The sequence below is a fragment of the Gordionus sp. m RMFG-2023 genome, chromosome 3 (genome assembly GCF_954871325.1).
Source record: "Gordionus sp. m RMFG-2023 chromosome 3, tfGorSpeb1-WG-v2, whole genome shotgun sequence".
Classification (NCBI taxonomy): domain Eukaryota; kingdom Metazoa; phylum Nematomorpha; class Gordioida; order Chordodea; family Parachordodidae; genus Gordionus; species Gordionus sp. m RMFG-2023.
In genome coordinates, this window is record NC_088777.1 from 52,818,766 (window position 1) to 52,836,114 (window position 17,349).

Sequence of the window (17,349 nt, forward strand, 5' to 3'; positions counted from 1 at the left end):
CTTAAAATTAAAAGAACATAGATGAAGGGAGAAAATTGATTGATATACATGTGATCGGTGTTGAAATGAGAAATCAAATTAGGTAATACGATTTCAAACAGTTATGTGGAGGGTAAAAATTAAAGAATTCGCCAAATCAATGGAGATATAGCCAGATGCGTGATAAGTGGAGATGCTAAAATAAATAACAACAAATTCTGAGAAAATCTCAATAATTAAATAAGAATATAAAATATAAATTTTATTTTTAATAAAACCACCAAAAAATATTTATGGCAAAACACAAATTAGACATATTATTATAATGATAAAAAAAAATACTATAAATTATAAATATATTGTACATATTTATGATTAAGATTCAATCGAGTATTAAATTAAGTTTACAGAATTTCAAATAATCAAAAACTTAGACAAATTTAAAAAAAAAATTCCATCCTTATTTTTAAATTTGATATATATGGCCTAATAGTACGCAATACGTATATTCGATAACTTTTGTTAAATAGTAAATTAATATAAAAGCTTAGGAATACAAATAAATATTCTAAAAAATTTGAAAAAAATATTAGAATTTCATTTTAATATATATAAAAATAAAATAATTTTTTACATTATTAATTTGATTGGATTTCTAAAATAAATATAATAATTTTCCCAAAGCTTGGTTTGATAAAATTTCCAATTGTCAATTTATATTACATCTCTAAAACTATCCAAACAAGACCAATAATATATTAAATGAAGAAATATTTAGAACCAATAATTTACATTTTAAACTATTCTTTAACATTTAGCTATCTTATTATTGTAAGTGGGAAAAAGGGATAAATATATTTCGCTCCACGTAGAAAAAATGAGATGCCTAATTTGGAAAACACATGATTCAATCAAGCCATGAGTTTATAATTTCTCCATTTGAAGGAAAAAAAAGATAAAGATGATTTTGAAAAATAAAAAACTATACGAATATGTTCACACTGCTGATTTCATTGGAACTCTATATAAAGTGAAGCATCTTACTAGTATTGAGCTTGAGAAGTAAGTGATATAATGCAAGCATTTTATATAAGTTTAATATCCAAATTATGTGGAAAGCAATAACTTTCATAAGAAACAATTAGATATTGGCATCAAATTGTTGGATTTGGGTTATGCCCACCTTGGTAAATTAAGAGAAACGTCTAATATTTTACCAAAGTTTATAGTTATATTTTTTTTCCAAAAGAAATTGGTCGGTTTGGGGTAATATTAATACGAAGAAAAGAACTCGATTGAAAATCACGACAATGAATATAGAACAAATATTCTGCCATGTTGAGCCAAACATTAATTATAAAATTTGAAATATAATTTACTATAACATAGATTCATTTTTTTTTACTATTATATATAAAATAAGTTAATATTGTTTTAAAGAACATTTCCTTAAATTTGAGTATGAACAGGTCAAATATCAATCAAATACCAATCATATTTGACGATCAATGGCATAAACATGATTAAATAGTTATGGATTTTTTTATAATTAGTTTAATTTTCAAAGAAGGGTTAAATTGTGAAATTTTAAAATTAATTAGAATTTTATAATTGCCTCTTTACCTTATATAAATAAGACTTTGTTTAAAAATATTTTAGAAAACGGAGATGTTAAAAGACCATTCTTTGATGATCAATTTTTGTTATTAAATTTTGAAAATTTATTAATTTTATGATAAGAAAAAAATAAATGCAATTTGTACGATCACTGCTGTTTTGATAATTTTGTGTTTAAGAAAGTTATATATATTGATTATTGTAGTCTTATATTGTTCGTAGGTTCGTGTTTTTTTAAGTTCCCTCATTTTCGGGTTATTTAGATTTTTGAAGTTTGGATCTTGGCTAGCGTTTTCTGCTTTATTTTGATAAAAATAATAACCTTACTAGCTATATTGTATTGGGTAAATTCTTGATAAAATAAGCCATATTTTATTTATTTTATTTAATTCATAATTATTCCTAGATTATTAAATCCAATAATATTAAATATATTTTTAAAAAGTATTTATTCTAAATTAATCAAAATTTTTAACCAAAATTCAGATAATTTTGTCCGCGGAGTTTTTTTTAAAATTTTACCTTGCCCTGGTACTTTTATATGGACACTACTGACAGAGAAGGTATACTCAGAGGAATTAAAGGGCCAAAAATAAATCTAATTTACTAAATTAATTATCCACAATAGTAGAAAAATATTTAAAAATAGGTTTTTTTTAAACAAAAAAAATGATATGCACTCTTTGTTTTGCCTAGTTTTCTAAAAAAATTAATTATTATATGCAAATTAAATAATATATATACTTTACAATTTTCTTATTGATAATTGTTGCGATTTAGCTTTAATCTCTTGGATTTTCATAATTATTTTGGGAACAAACTACTTTGGGAACGAACTATTGCAAATTGGCTTTTTTTTGGGAACGAACTATTGCAATACGACAAAAAACCTATTTCCTAAATTTTCATACGAATTAGAGGAACGATACCATTAAATTTTTATAATTTATAAGAAGTACGTTCACTCAGACCATTTTTTAAAAAAAAATTAAAATATTTGTTTTAAAAACAATTTTTTTAGAAAAACATAATAAATGTTGAAAATAAAACTTTGATTGTTTGTATATTATAAATATTTTCTAAAATTACTCACGACCTCGAAAAACCATTGTAAACAAGCTACATTTAATGAACTATTAAATTTCTTTCGTTTTATTATCTATGTTCGAGATTTTACAAACAAAGGTCCGTTTAAAAGCTATAAATGATTATATTGTATTATAAATAGTAAAATCTAATTGTAAAGAAATGATATAATCTAACCTTGAGATATATATAAGGGACTAAATTCGCCCTTATTTAAAATGATTACCATTAGTAACTTGTTGGCATACGCCGAAGCGAATCGTCATTTTCGATTTAAAATTTATTCAATATTTAAGATTACCATCCCCTCTGTCTTTATTTTGAATAGAATTAATTTTAAGAAATATAATAAGTAGGAATTACTACTACTCCCACCTGTATTATTTTTAAATGTCCGCCCTCTATCCGCTGACCACTATTTCCATATCTATGCTATGAATTACAGATTAAAATATCGATTTATCAATTAAAATGTTTAATATTATATTTTAACTATATTTTTAATTCTTATTCAAAAATGTATTTTTGTAAAATTCATCCATGATAGGAATCATATTCTGATTTAAAAAAAAATAGTTAAGCCTTGAATAAATGTTTATATAATCTGCACAATTATCCTAAAACTCCCAAAGAATTTAAAATGTTTATTCTTTAATCCTATTGATATATATGTTAACCTCAATGTGTTTTTTCCCGGCAATGTGTTATTTTTTTCACCTTTAAATCATTTTATGAGGGATTTTTTTAAAAATAATCTCAAATTCGGAGACCTATCTTGGCTACAAGCTACCTTGCCAACCAAATCCGGCGGCATTGGCATACGATCGCCTTCCCTACTCTCTGTTAGTGCGTTCATATCCTCTCGCCTGTCCTGCGAGCCCATCATACATGCACTCACAAAACATCCTGACCCTTTACTTCCCCAGGCAATTGATCTATGGAAATCTCTTTCATTAGTCGATCCTCCCTCATCGGCACTGCAGAAGGACTGGGATAAACCTTTAGTTGGCAACTCCGTTGCATATCTTAAATCGAGGAGCCAACCCGAGGACCATTCTCTACTCTTCTCCATTTCCGCAGACAGCGGGTATGAATTTCTCGAAGCTTTTCCATCGCGAAACCTTGACCAGCTCCTAAGCAATGATGAGCTACGTCACGCCATCGCTCTAATAAATTCCATAATGTTTCATTATTTAATCTAATATATTATGTTTAAATATAGCTAAGTTAATTTTTTTTTATCTTTTTTATTTAAAGATGAACTGTAATTTTTGTTTAAACAATAGTCAAATAGCGAGTAAAGAATGCGCGGAATATTAAAAACATTTTCAAAAGAAAATACGGCATATGAGAGAAAATTCGAAGCGATATCATCCACTTGCAAAGTCTCAAGAGTTGATGGAAAAGTTAAAACGGCTTAATTTTTTTCTAATAAGTATATTAGTTGATTAATAATCTTTAAATTTGTTAAATTCGGGACATTAGTTGCATGAATTCTGATTTGCTTTGATCATGAATTAATAATAAAGAAAAAACGATCTCGAGGTATCGAACTCTTTATTGATCTCATTGGATGAGCCTGTGATTATACCAAGATCTAGATACTAGACTTCGTGAGAAAGGGAGTAGGAGGCATCGATTGCCTGAATATATCATTGACTTAAAATAGCAAAGTTTCAAGAGGATAAACATGTTGAATCTCTCCTAAGGAAATTTAATAAGAATCGAATTCTTGAGGATATTATTTTGACGACAAGGCATCCAATAGAGATTATTAAGATTTTGCGAGGCAATGAATAGGTTGGCAAAAAGTATGGGAGACGCAAAGCCTGGAGAATCACCACCTAAAATTTATTATAAAGGCTTATGGTTAGGATTGAAGAATGGCTAATTAATGTGGATATTATATCTCTTAGAAATACAATCCGCCAGCACTATGGGTTAGTGTGTTAAGGGGATCGATTTTTAAAGATAGCTAATCCAATATTTCCAAAAAATGGTTAATGTTTTAAAAAATCCTGCCATTTAACTAATACACCACATGAGCGGAATCTATATAGACATTTAAATAAAATAATAAACTTTATGATAATAAATTACATAATTTTTTCTTATAATAATATCATAGGATGTATTAATAATAAATCAATGTTTACCACTATAATTTTTTATATACCGAACCGTTATAAATAACGTTTCGGGTCCCTGATTGCAACATAAAAAAAGCACAACTCAAAGATATAGATAAAAATGGAGGATTTATGGAAGATTTATGGAAATATTTTTTAATTCATATTTATTTTTTTTGTTTTGTAAAAGATATCGGTGGTATTAAATTTATGACATTATTTTAAATATTTATTATAATGGGGTCAATTTAGAAAAATTGAATATGTAATAAAGAGAGATATTAATATTTTATTATCGTTAAATCTTAAAGAAACAACTTTATATTAAAAAAAAATTCATTTAACTATGATTACAAGGTAAAGAGTTTTAGATTACAGACCACGATTTATCTCAATAAAATTCTAAAATGATCTTTATTTCTTATAAGAGAGTCAATATATATCAAGGATGATTACAGGTGCATGAGACATAGCTAAACGGGCAGACGTTATCGCCTGGAAAAAATGATTAAATAAGATTTAGAAATTTTATCATGTAAATCCAGTTTTAACTGAGATAAATGCATCCTTTTCATTCATTTAATTTTTCTTTCTTTCTATTTCTTACTTACTTCCTTCCTTTCTTTCTTTCTTTCTTTCTTTCTTTCTTTCTTTCTTTCTTTCTTTCTTTCTTTCTTTCTTTCTTTCTTTCTTTCTTTCTTTCTTTCTTTCTTTCTTTCTTTCTCTCTTTCTTTCTTCTAACCCTATCCTATCCTATTCTATCCTATTCATTTCTATTCTATTCTATCCTATCCTATTCTATTCTATTATATCCTATCCTATTCTATTCTATTCTATTATATTCTATTCTATTCTGTTCTATTCTATTCTATCCTATTCTTTTCTATTCTATTCTATTCTATCCTATCCTATTCTATACTATTCTATCCTATACTATCCTATTCTATCCTATTCTATTCTATTGTATTATATTCTATTCTATTTCAATTCTTTCTATTCTATTCTATTCAATTCAATTCTATCATATTCTATTCTATCCTATTCTATTTTATTCTATCCTATTCTATTCTTTATATTCTATTCTATTCAATTCTATTCTATTCTATCATATTCTATTATATCCTATTCTATTCTATTCATTTCTATTCTATTCTATCCTATTTTATTCTATCCTATTCTATTCTATTCTATTCTATTCTATACTATCCTATTCTATTTTATACTATTTATTTTATTCTATTCTATTCTTTTCTATTCTATTCTATTCTATTCTATTATATTCTATCCTATTCTATTCTATTCTATTCCATTCTATTCTATCCTATTCTATCCTATTCAATTCTATTCTTATTCTATATTCTATCTTTTCACCTCTTAACTTTCTACTAAATCAAATTAATAACTAATACGTTATTGCGTTAGTTCAACTCGCTTAATTAGGTTCATCTGAGTACAAGGTTTGTTAGTATCCTTGACGAAAAAAATCAGCATAATTATATGAAGGGTAGGCTTTTATTTAATTCACGGTCGTTCATTTTGGACATGTCTATGACCAACGTGCTAGATTAGATAAGATATCTGAAAATTATTTTTAAATAATGATTACATAATAAAATTTGGATTCGATTAATTGCATTTTTAGTAATGCATTTTAGCAATGCAGTATTTAGTCATACCTAGTCATCCCCTGCAAATAATTTATTGTGATGAATATAACATAGTAATAATCTAATTTAAAAAATGATACCCTTATAATAACCATTAAAATTATTTATAATATAATTAATAAAATTTACAAAATTTATTAATTCCTTTAATCAATTAATATTATAAATAAGATAAGTAGAAATGCTTCGTAACATTCCAAGTAGAGGGAGTAGTTACATTTATGATCTGATCTTCGTTCTCCAACAAATTGCTTCCAACCTCACACATTATGCTATAAATTATATAATCATTTTGTATAATATTCTCGACAACGTCATTGTAATGAATATCCAGGGTCAGAGATTTATTGTTTTGTTCAACGATTGCCTTAAATAATCGTTTGTAATTGTTATAAAGAAGTAAGATTGGTAGGAAATTGGGAAAATAGCAATAATGGGCGATTTGATTACTAATAATAATGTCTATTGTATAAAAAAATAATTAATAATATATTTCATCATTACATATTGATATATGTCTAAGTGAATTCGAATTTCTGAACCATTATTGATGTAGATTGACACTATAGTGCAAAAAGCAGATCTATTGGAGTTTACATGTATTACCATCTAATATATTTTTTTAAAAGAAATTTTGTCATATATACATATATATTTATCAATTGAAACCTATTTAATTATTTTAGAAAATGTTGTAATATACTTTGAAATATAATAGGATATTAAAAAGCTCTTATTGCAACGTTACCAGGGGGGGGGGGGGGGTCAAGGGAGAATCCCCCCCCTTCTTCAGAAATTTATCACTTTTTGTGAATATCATTTATAAGCTAATAAAAAATACCCCCCTTATTTCTCGCCCCACTCCCTCACCCTTAAAAATGTATGCATATATAAACAATAATTTGAAAGAAATAATGTAAAAGTTGTTATTTTTTAAACTAAAACTATTCATCAAATTTATACAATTTTTGAAAAAAGCATTTATATATAAAAAAAAGCGACCCAAAAATGTTTTTAATGAAATGGAATATAAGCCAAAGATAAGCCTAAAGTTAAATGTATTATAATTATAATATTAGATCCATAAAATTACTAAATAATAAAATATATAAAGTGTAATTTTTTATAAAGTGAGTAATTTTAATTTATTTATCCTAATAAAAGTAAAATATAGTTATACTAAAATTTAAATCCTAAATTAAATAAAAAAATTAAAGCACAATACAAACAGTGGAATATTATATGTTGTAGATTTACAGTATATCTAATTTTATTAATTATCATAAAACAATCAAATAATTTTTACCAATATAGAGAATTATATATTTTACAGAGAATTATAAAATATTGATAAGGACATCAGAAAATATCTTTTAAAGGCATTGTTGGATGAATAATATAAAAATTAATTTTTAATAACATTTTTTATTTAAATAGATGGCTTTAAAAATGTCTATTTTTTGTAATATATTTATCAAGAGCATTGATTAGTAAAATTTGTTAAAATAATCACTGTAATAAATATGTCTGTAAAAGTGGAATTTTACCTAGTATTTTGTAACCAATTCTATATAATAGAGGAATATTAACTCTATGTCTACTTACTTTTTATAAATAAATTTCTTATTGTTCAGAATAAATTTCTTATGGTTTGGAATAAATTATTACCATGCTTTTATATTAATGTATATACAATTAATTTTTTATATTATTAATAAACAAATAAAAATATATTTCATATGTTCCAGGTTATTTTTTGTAAAAATATTTTATGACTATATATAGAATAAAGTATTACGGCCGAAGGCCATGCAAGAGCTGGCTGAAAGCCCGCTCAAAATAAGGTCTTGGAGCGAACCCCCATAATTCTCCCACCCCCCTTTAGAAAAATCCTGGCTTTGCATATGTATTATAAGTTAAGTTATCCCCTTTTATAAATTTATAACTTCATTTTTTATTTTGAATTTTTATATTGCGTTAATTTGCAAAAACTTTAATAAAGGGAATATGTGCAATTATCTTATTTAGTTCAAAGTACAGAAAAAATTATCTATTCGTTAATAAAAAAGCTAAAACTTAAAGATGTAAATTGTTTTCTAGGTGGTTACTCGTCCTATAACTAATAAGTATTAATCAATTCATGACTATCCAGAGATATCCTGAATTGTTATTAACAAATAAACATACTAGTTTTATAGACCAAATATATATTACTGTTGTATTTTCTGAAATATAAAAGTTTTCCCAATGTTTTAATGCTATTTTCATATATTCAAGCGGTGTCTGGAATATGTTTAAATTGTAATTATGTCCATCATTGTAATATTGGATCACAGATGTGAATATTAAATCTATGAAGTGCAAATGGGGATGTGCTAAATTACTAAATGGATACAAAGGTAGATTTCTAACATAAATATTTCGCTTTAATTTATTTCACTTTTATATTTTTTAATTAACTTTATAAAGATTGTCTCATTTCCTTCGGAGATAACCAAATTGTAAATTCCCTCAAATGACACGTAATGAGAAAGACTTTGTTCATCAATATAAATTGCTTTTGAATGATAATTTAATTATTATATGGATGAACTAAAATGTATATAAATTTAAATTAACTTTTTCCAAAGCTAGATTCAAAGTTAGCTAAACCAAGACCTTTATAGAATAGCAATACATAATAATAGAATATAAAATAGAATTAAAATAATAATTTTACTGTTGTTATCTTGACAATTTTGGAGGATGACATTAACTTTGGGATGTGAATAAGTAATTGAAGTAAAATCATATTTGAATAATATGGATAATAATTTTGAGAATGGGTTCCTCAACGAACCTTTTAGAATTATATATGATTCGTAATATTCTTGAACTTTAAGTAATCTCCGGTATGGTTGTATAAATCTTAACTTTAAAAATAAAGATTTTTAAACGATATACGCGACGAATATAGAATTATTAAATATATTTACCATTATGGCTGCTTCGTTAGAAATGTATCTATAACTCTCAAATTTATAAACGTGAGTTTCATTGGATAAAAATTGCATCCCGTATGTTAAATTCGAATTGATATCTTCTCCAGCGAGGATATCTTTCAATAATTCAGGATTTGTATCTATATAGAACTAAACGTTATTAAATTAGTTTAATTAGAGATGTTTATTCTCACTTTAAATTCATCATCTCAAATATTAAAATGCTAAAATATACTTTTAAGATTTTAAAAACGGCGAAATAAATATTTCAGCCATCTATAGATTTTTAAGGCAGTTAGGGTAGGGTCGCAAAAGCTCATTTCTTAGGTAATATTTATTTTAATCGTTTTTTTAATAAATCGGCCATAAATAATGCTTGTGCAAAAAACAAATCATATTATTTACATTAAAAAATATTACATATATTTATATAAATGTTAATTACCGTAGCGTTAAGTGCCTTAGTTATTAATTTTAAATCGTTTACGTATTCTTTATCAAGAAAATAACGGTAATAGAGATGTGAAAGATTATACCGCCTTTGTGGTATCTCCCAAATAACTAAACCGTCGATCATATTCAACGAAGCGTCTGTTCGATATCTTTATTTTTTTATAATATAAATTTTATGTACATTCATAATATATAAATTTTATTTTAGCAAATTATCAAGTTATACTTAAATCTGATTTTAACTTTTAATTTTTAAGATTTAAGGAGTATGAGAATACTAAGGCAATTTGGAGTAATTTGATCAGAAGAATAATATGTACAAAATAGCAATAAATACATGTAACACTTACATATATAATATACATTCAGAAATCTTTAAATATTTATAATTTATCAAAAATAGTCAAGTAAAAAATATTTTAATGAAATATTTGGGTATTAATTTAAATTTTAAAATTTACTTATATTTTTTTTATAATTTTGTTTCATTATTATAGATAATTTCATTTTATAATATTGTAAATGAATTATATTTCTGCATTAAATAAATTATTAAGATATATAATATATGAACAACGCAATTTAATTGCCTTGATTATATTAAATCTTCGGTTATTGTAGAATACTTTCAATATTAAATTTCTAGATACACGACCTATAAATATAAATCTTGTCTAAGTAATTAAAAGAGAGTTTTAACTTTAATATAAAGAGTAAACAGTTAATAAAAACATAATATCGCATTTGTTTATATATTTTGGCTATTGTTACTTGCCACTATGCTGCATATAAAAAAGTAAAATTTTTATTTTTTAAAGAACGCATGGTTGCATTTAAAAAAATTAAAAAAAATTTAAAAAATAAAATTTCCATTTTTTAAAGAACGCAAAAAAATTATATTTTATTTATAAAAACACTTTTTTATACAATTATAATACTATTTTTTATACAAATGGATATGATATTTGACCCTGTTAGAATTGAATTAGATTCTACTGGAATTGAATTATGCCCTACTGGAAAATATAAATATGATACTACTCTTGCAGGTACAAATTAATATATATTATTTATTACATACGTTTTATAGTTAATGTTAGATATTCATCATTTTAAAAGAATGGCTGAATAAATACGAAATTAGCAATACTACAAATTATTCAATATATCGTTCTAAAAAAATATATGGACCCTATATTTAAGTCTTCAATAATATATGAACGACTTTATTACCAATGCTATGAGGGCAAAGTCAGATCGTCTAAATAAAAAGGTATAATTGTTTAAAATGAAAGTATATAAGCATTTTTTTAAAGGGAAAAGACAAAGATTGTCAGTGATTGTCTAGAATCTCTTTTACCCAAGATGGATCATACCTAAAATGTATCCGTATATATGATATACATAATCATGATAGAGGTTTTATTATTATTATATGTGGATAACATAATTTTTATTTAGATCTATCTTTGTTCATGGCATCTTCCCGCCAAAGACAATTGGATGATGATCAAAAAACTATAATTCATCAAGCTCTTATATATGATGGAAATCTTACCTTGATTTAACAAGAGATGAAAAAAAAAATTTAATATTACTAAAAGGGATTTATATAATCTCAAACATAAATATATGAAAAATCCATGTAGCATCAATGATCTGGAAGACCTCATCAAAACAATAAAATTAGATGTCACTAATATTGTCGAATTATTTGAAGAAAATGGCATCTTTAAAGCATTATATTATCAAACTAATAAAATGCAAAGTCATTATTCTAGATATCCTGAAGTTGTCCTAATTGATGCCACCTATAATCTAAACTATTACCACTTACCAGTCATTACTTTGGGCATAATAGATGGTGAAGAAAATACCAGAATAGTTGCCATCTGTTTAGTTTTATCTGAAAGCTCCATGACTATCAAAAAATGTGCCAAATTTTTAAAAAATATTATAATAATTTTCTAAAAACTCTAACAATCAAATCTGATAAAAATTTTACAGAAAGATCAATATATCAAGATGAATTTCCCAATGCAAAATTGGAAATTTGTATCTTTCATGTTTTACAAATATTTAAAAGAAATTACAATTAAATACAATTTAACTTTTATAGAAGTTTAAAAAATGCTACACCTATTTAAAAAATTAGTGTATGCAGAAACCCCAGGCATATATTGTAAATATTATAATTTTTTAAAAAATTCTAAACATCAAAGGGTATTTTTATGATAAAAATTGGCATGGAATTCGTGAAGAATTTAGCCTAGCGTGGAGAAACAAATCCTTAAATTTTGGAAACTTTACAAACAATAGAATTGAAGGGACAAATCGGGCCCAAAAACAAAACATGCGTTCTTTAAAAAATAAAAAATTTTACTTATATAAATGCAACCATAGGCGTTCTTTAAAAAATGAAAATTTTACTTTTTTAAATGCAGCATATTGGCAAGTAACAATAGCCATATATTTTCCTGAAAAAAACTCATTTTATCGTTAAAAAACATAAGATGAGGGATTTAAAATAATTTATGGCACAAATATATATATTAGAATGCTCTAAATTTTAACTTATAGATATTACTGGTTTTAAAATTAAATCCTATAAATAACGAGTACCTATGCCAACTATTTTAATATATAATATACCTTTTTATTTATCAATTTTTTCTAATGATACCATTCTCTTTTTTAGTTACTTTCGGGAAATGCTTTAACAACAAAAACTTTATAAAGCAAATATTAATTAAGAAATTCAAAAAATAGTAAAGCCTAATCAGAATCCTAATGTAACTAATTCCAAAAATTCAGTAGTTTCCAAAATACCTCACCATTATAAAAATATATTTTTTAAAATGATAAAAAAAATCAATGATGGTTAGAAGATATATATATGTAAATTTAACTATACTCAGTAGAATTGAAGTGTAAATTTAAGTCGTAAACCATTGGATATGCCAACTGACAGAAGTCTACTAAAATATGATATATGTATATTTAAATATAAAAGAAACTTAAATCTTCTAACCTATAGAAAATGTTATCTGTACCATAGTAATTATCCATATTATGAGCATGTATATAAATTTCTTTAAAAAATCATAAAAACGTTAATATTATTATAATAATATATTGAATTTTTTTAAATATTAATTCTAGGTTCAATAAATTGCTTAGAGAAATTATTTTTTTTATAAAGAACAATTTATATAGTACATTCACTCTAACTAAACAAAAATTGTGTATTATATAGCAAAATATTTTAAAATATTATTAATTATTGAATTATTTTTAAAAATATTAATTTTAGCTATGTTCAATAAATTGCCTTTTTTTATAAACAGTACAATTTTTTTTAGTACTTTCACTTTAACTAAACGAAATTTGTTTATTACAACAAGATTAATATATTTTTAGTACGTTGTATTACCATTTTTAATTTAATTTGATTTATAATAAAATTTATAAAAAATATTTAAAATGTATCGAAGAAATGGGAGATGATCTGCTAAAATAATTCGCAATATAAATTATTGAAATTTTATTTATTTAAAATATTCAAAAATTTCTAATTATATATTAAAATATAAGAAAATCGCCGCTGATGATGATACACTTATAATCAATTTTCAAAGATATACTTTTTCTCTTATTTTTTATATTATTCTTAAATAAAGCAAATAATAATTAATAAAAAAAACAATCATTAGAGGAGGCCGAGGAGAATGTGAGCCCTAAAAGACAAAAGTCAATAAAAATTAAAAAATACTTGATAATATTGAATATAATATCTCATTTTATTCCTGTTATTTAATTTTATTGCTATTACATAAAAATATATATTTTTAAAAAATCATATTTTTTCTATTTTGTATTAATTTTTCCGAAAAAAAAATACATGCGAAATGATGAGCTAGACCCGGAGAATGATAAACTTTCCCGTGAGGCGTTTTTGAGGTTCTTAAAAATATTTTAAACCGCAATTATTTTTTGAGATATATTTCATCCCAGTTTAATACTGTGAATAATAATCTTAATGGAATAAACCTGGTCCAAAAGTAGATGAGGACAAATATAAAATTATAAAAGATAATTAAAATATCTTTAAATTATAGTAATAATTATTCTCTAAGAGGGCCTCCATGTCTTAACCTGTCAGGAATTAATATCAACATAATGATATCAAATAGAAGCTATTATTTTTTATACTGAAATAATTATATTCAGTGTTGGATTAATAGTTTGTGCTTCGTCTGGAAAGGAGTTGTGTGGTAAAAAACGAAAATTTGATATGTATATCAAATAAAAGATAATTAAGATATTTTTGTGGAAATAATACTATTACCTTTCAGCATGTATAGGACTTAGTCTAAGCGGTTGGGGAGGGGGGGGGGTTAGCTATAATTATTAATTTCAAAATCAAAAAATTAATTTTGTAAATTGGCTAGTCATATTCATGAGAAATGATATTTACAAATTTTTTCTTTCTACCTTAACTAAGGCTATGAAAATGAATCAGATAGAAGTAGCAATGACTGGTTATGATTTAGTTTTCTCAATTATTTATAAGAATTTGGTTTAATAAAGCTTATTAATAACCTAACCCGTAATCAACAAAGAATTACTATAATAGTTTTTTAAGCATGAAAATTTAATTTAAAAGTTTATCCAGATGGATAACACACATAATGTTTTGACTCTCAATATGGTATATATTATATTAACCGGATGCATTATCCTATTTAAAAATTTGATTATAAATAAAATATTGCAATAAAGAATATGTGGATGAGGAACTAACGTTATAACATTTCTTAAATAAATTATTCAAAATTATATGTATATATTTTTTTTTCTCTTTAGCTTTCACCTTTCTGGTGGTAAGCTCCTTCAACATCTCTCTTCACTTTATGTTATTCATACAATCTCTTTTATCTATTTTATACTTCTTTATATTGGCTCTAACTTTATGGCCCCATTGAAGTTTTGGCCTTCCTCTTTTACGTTTGCCCATCACTTCCAAACTCTCAACTTTATTTCCTATGTAGTTCATAGGCCTTCTCATTGTGTGCCCATACCACCTAAGTCTGTTTACCATTAACTTAGTCTTAATGGGCACTACCTTTAAGCTACTTAGTATTCTTGTACTGCGCACTTTATCATTTCTTGTTACCCCAGCAATCATCCTCAGCATTCTCATCTCCATAGTTTGTAGGCTTCTCTCGTCTGATTCTTTGGTTGGCCATGTTTCCGAACTATATAGAATAGTTGGTTGTACTATGGAACTGTAAATTTTTCCCTTTAATTTGTGTGGGATTCTTTTGTCAAATAGCACTCCAGATAAAGATCTCCACTTTAACCACCCTTGATTAATTTTACTCTTTATCTCTTTTTCTATTGTGCCGTTTGTTTGTATAGTGGAGCCCAAATATTTGCAGCTTTCAATTGTGGATATCTGCCATTCATTTATATCAATAATCTCTGTTTCATCTCCTCCTATCACCATATACTCCGTCTTTTCTCTATTTACTTTTAATCCATGCGTTTTTAGGATATTTATCCAACTCACTAACCTTTCTTTCATTTCATCCTTGGATTCGGCAAGTATCACAATATCATCTGCAAATATCATATTCCACGGGACTGTTTGAGGTATAGACTGTGCAAATACATCTATTACTGTAATGAAGAGAAGTGGGCTGAGAGCCGACCCTTGATGAACTCCTTCGGCTATTGTGAAGCCTGCTGAAGTACTTGTTGTTCTACGGACCATTGTTGTACATATCCTGTATTATTCTTATATATTTTTCGGGAACTTTTTTGTGGCGTAGCGCCCACCAGATAAGTTTTCTTGGGATTCTATCGAAGGCCTTTTCTAGATCGAGAAAGACCATGTGTAGCTTTTTGTTCTTTTCCCTGTACTTTTCATCATTTGCCTAATTGCATGGATAGCATCGGTTGTTGATCTTCCAGGCATAAAGCCAAACTGTGTCTCTCCTATTTCGATTATATCTCTTAATCTTTTTTCTATTATTTTTTCGTATAGTTTCAGACAGTGTGACATTAGTTTTATGCCCCTGTATTTTTGACAATAGTGTGGATCCCCTTTATTTTTGAAGATAGAAACTAGATAGCTCTGCCTCCATTTTTGGGGAACCTCTTCATTTCCAAGTATTTTATTGTACAGATTTGTGAGGAGATGTATTCCATCATCTCCTAGTGCTTTAAGACTTTCTAGTGGAATATCGTCTGGACCCCTAGCTTTGTTGTTTTTCATAGGCATGTGATTATCTCTTGTTCTGTTATAGTTTGTACAAGGTCTTGACATGGGGAGTGTTCATTTTGTAGTATATGTGTGGATTCATTATTTTTTCCTTTATTATCAATTTCCCATCTTTATTTTTGATTACTTTCGGAGCTCCGTTTATATCCCTAGTATTCTTTTCTCGCCGTTAATCTGTATATTTTATTTTGCCCTTCTTTGGTATGTAGATCTTCGTACATGTCATCGTATGTCATAGATTTGGCCCTAGCCACCGCCTTTGTAGCTATTCTCTGGGATTTTTTGTATCTTGACTTGTCATCTGCGTTTTGGAATTATACCATATTTTTAAAGGGATTTTTTCTCCTGTATAGTGGTTTGTATCTCTTCATTCCACCACCATATTTATTTGTTGCCTCCTCTTGTCAAGCATAGTGTTGATTTGGCAGTGTCTTTTAATCTGGATGAAAGGTCTGTCCAAATTTTTTCACTGACTTGTGAGGAATCTATTGTTAAAATGTTTGCATTTATTGCAAAGGCATAAGTCATTGTTTTTAATTTGCCCCATTTGATGCATGGTTCCAGTTTTATCTTATTCTGAGTGGATTTATTTGAGATTTGTAAATCCATGATTAAGCTTGTGTTGCGCGGCGATATCTTCTCCTGGGATGACTTTGCAGTCTATTACATCTTTTAATCTTCTGCGAGAGATTAGCATGTAATCTATCTGTGTTTTCCTTGTACCACTTTCGTATGTTATTAAATGACTGTCTTTTTCCCTATAGTAGGTGTTGGTTAAGGCAAGGTCGAAGGCTTGCGCAAATTTCAGTACGTGCTCTCCTTCATCATTTCTTTCTCCGTATCCAAAACCACCATGATGCCTTTTGTAGCATCTCTTGCTTTCCCCACATGCGCATTTAAGTCACCTCCAATTATGACTAGGTCTTCCTTAGGGATTTCCATTACTGCTTCATCAAGGATAGCTCTAAAGTCATCTTTTTCTTCTTCCTTGCAACCCGTTTGAGGAGCATATACTGATAGGATGTGTAGTATTGATTGACCAAGACCAATGCAGAGTTTTATGAGATCCTGTTAACTTCTACAACTGAGGAGGTTAGATCTTGACTGAGGATGATGCCGACACCGTTCCTATTGCTAACAAGTCCATTATA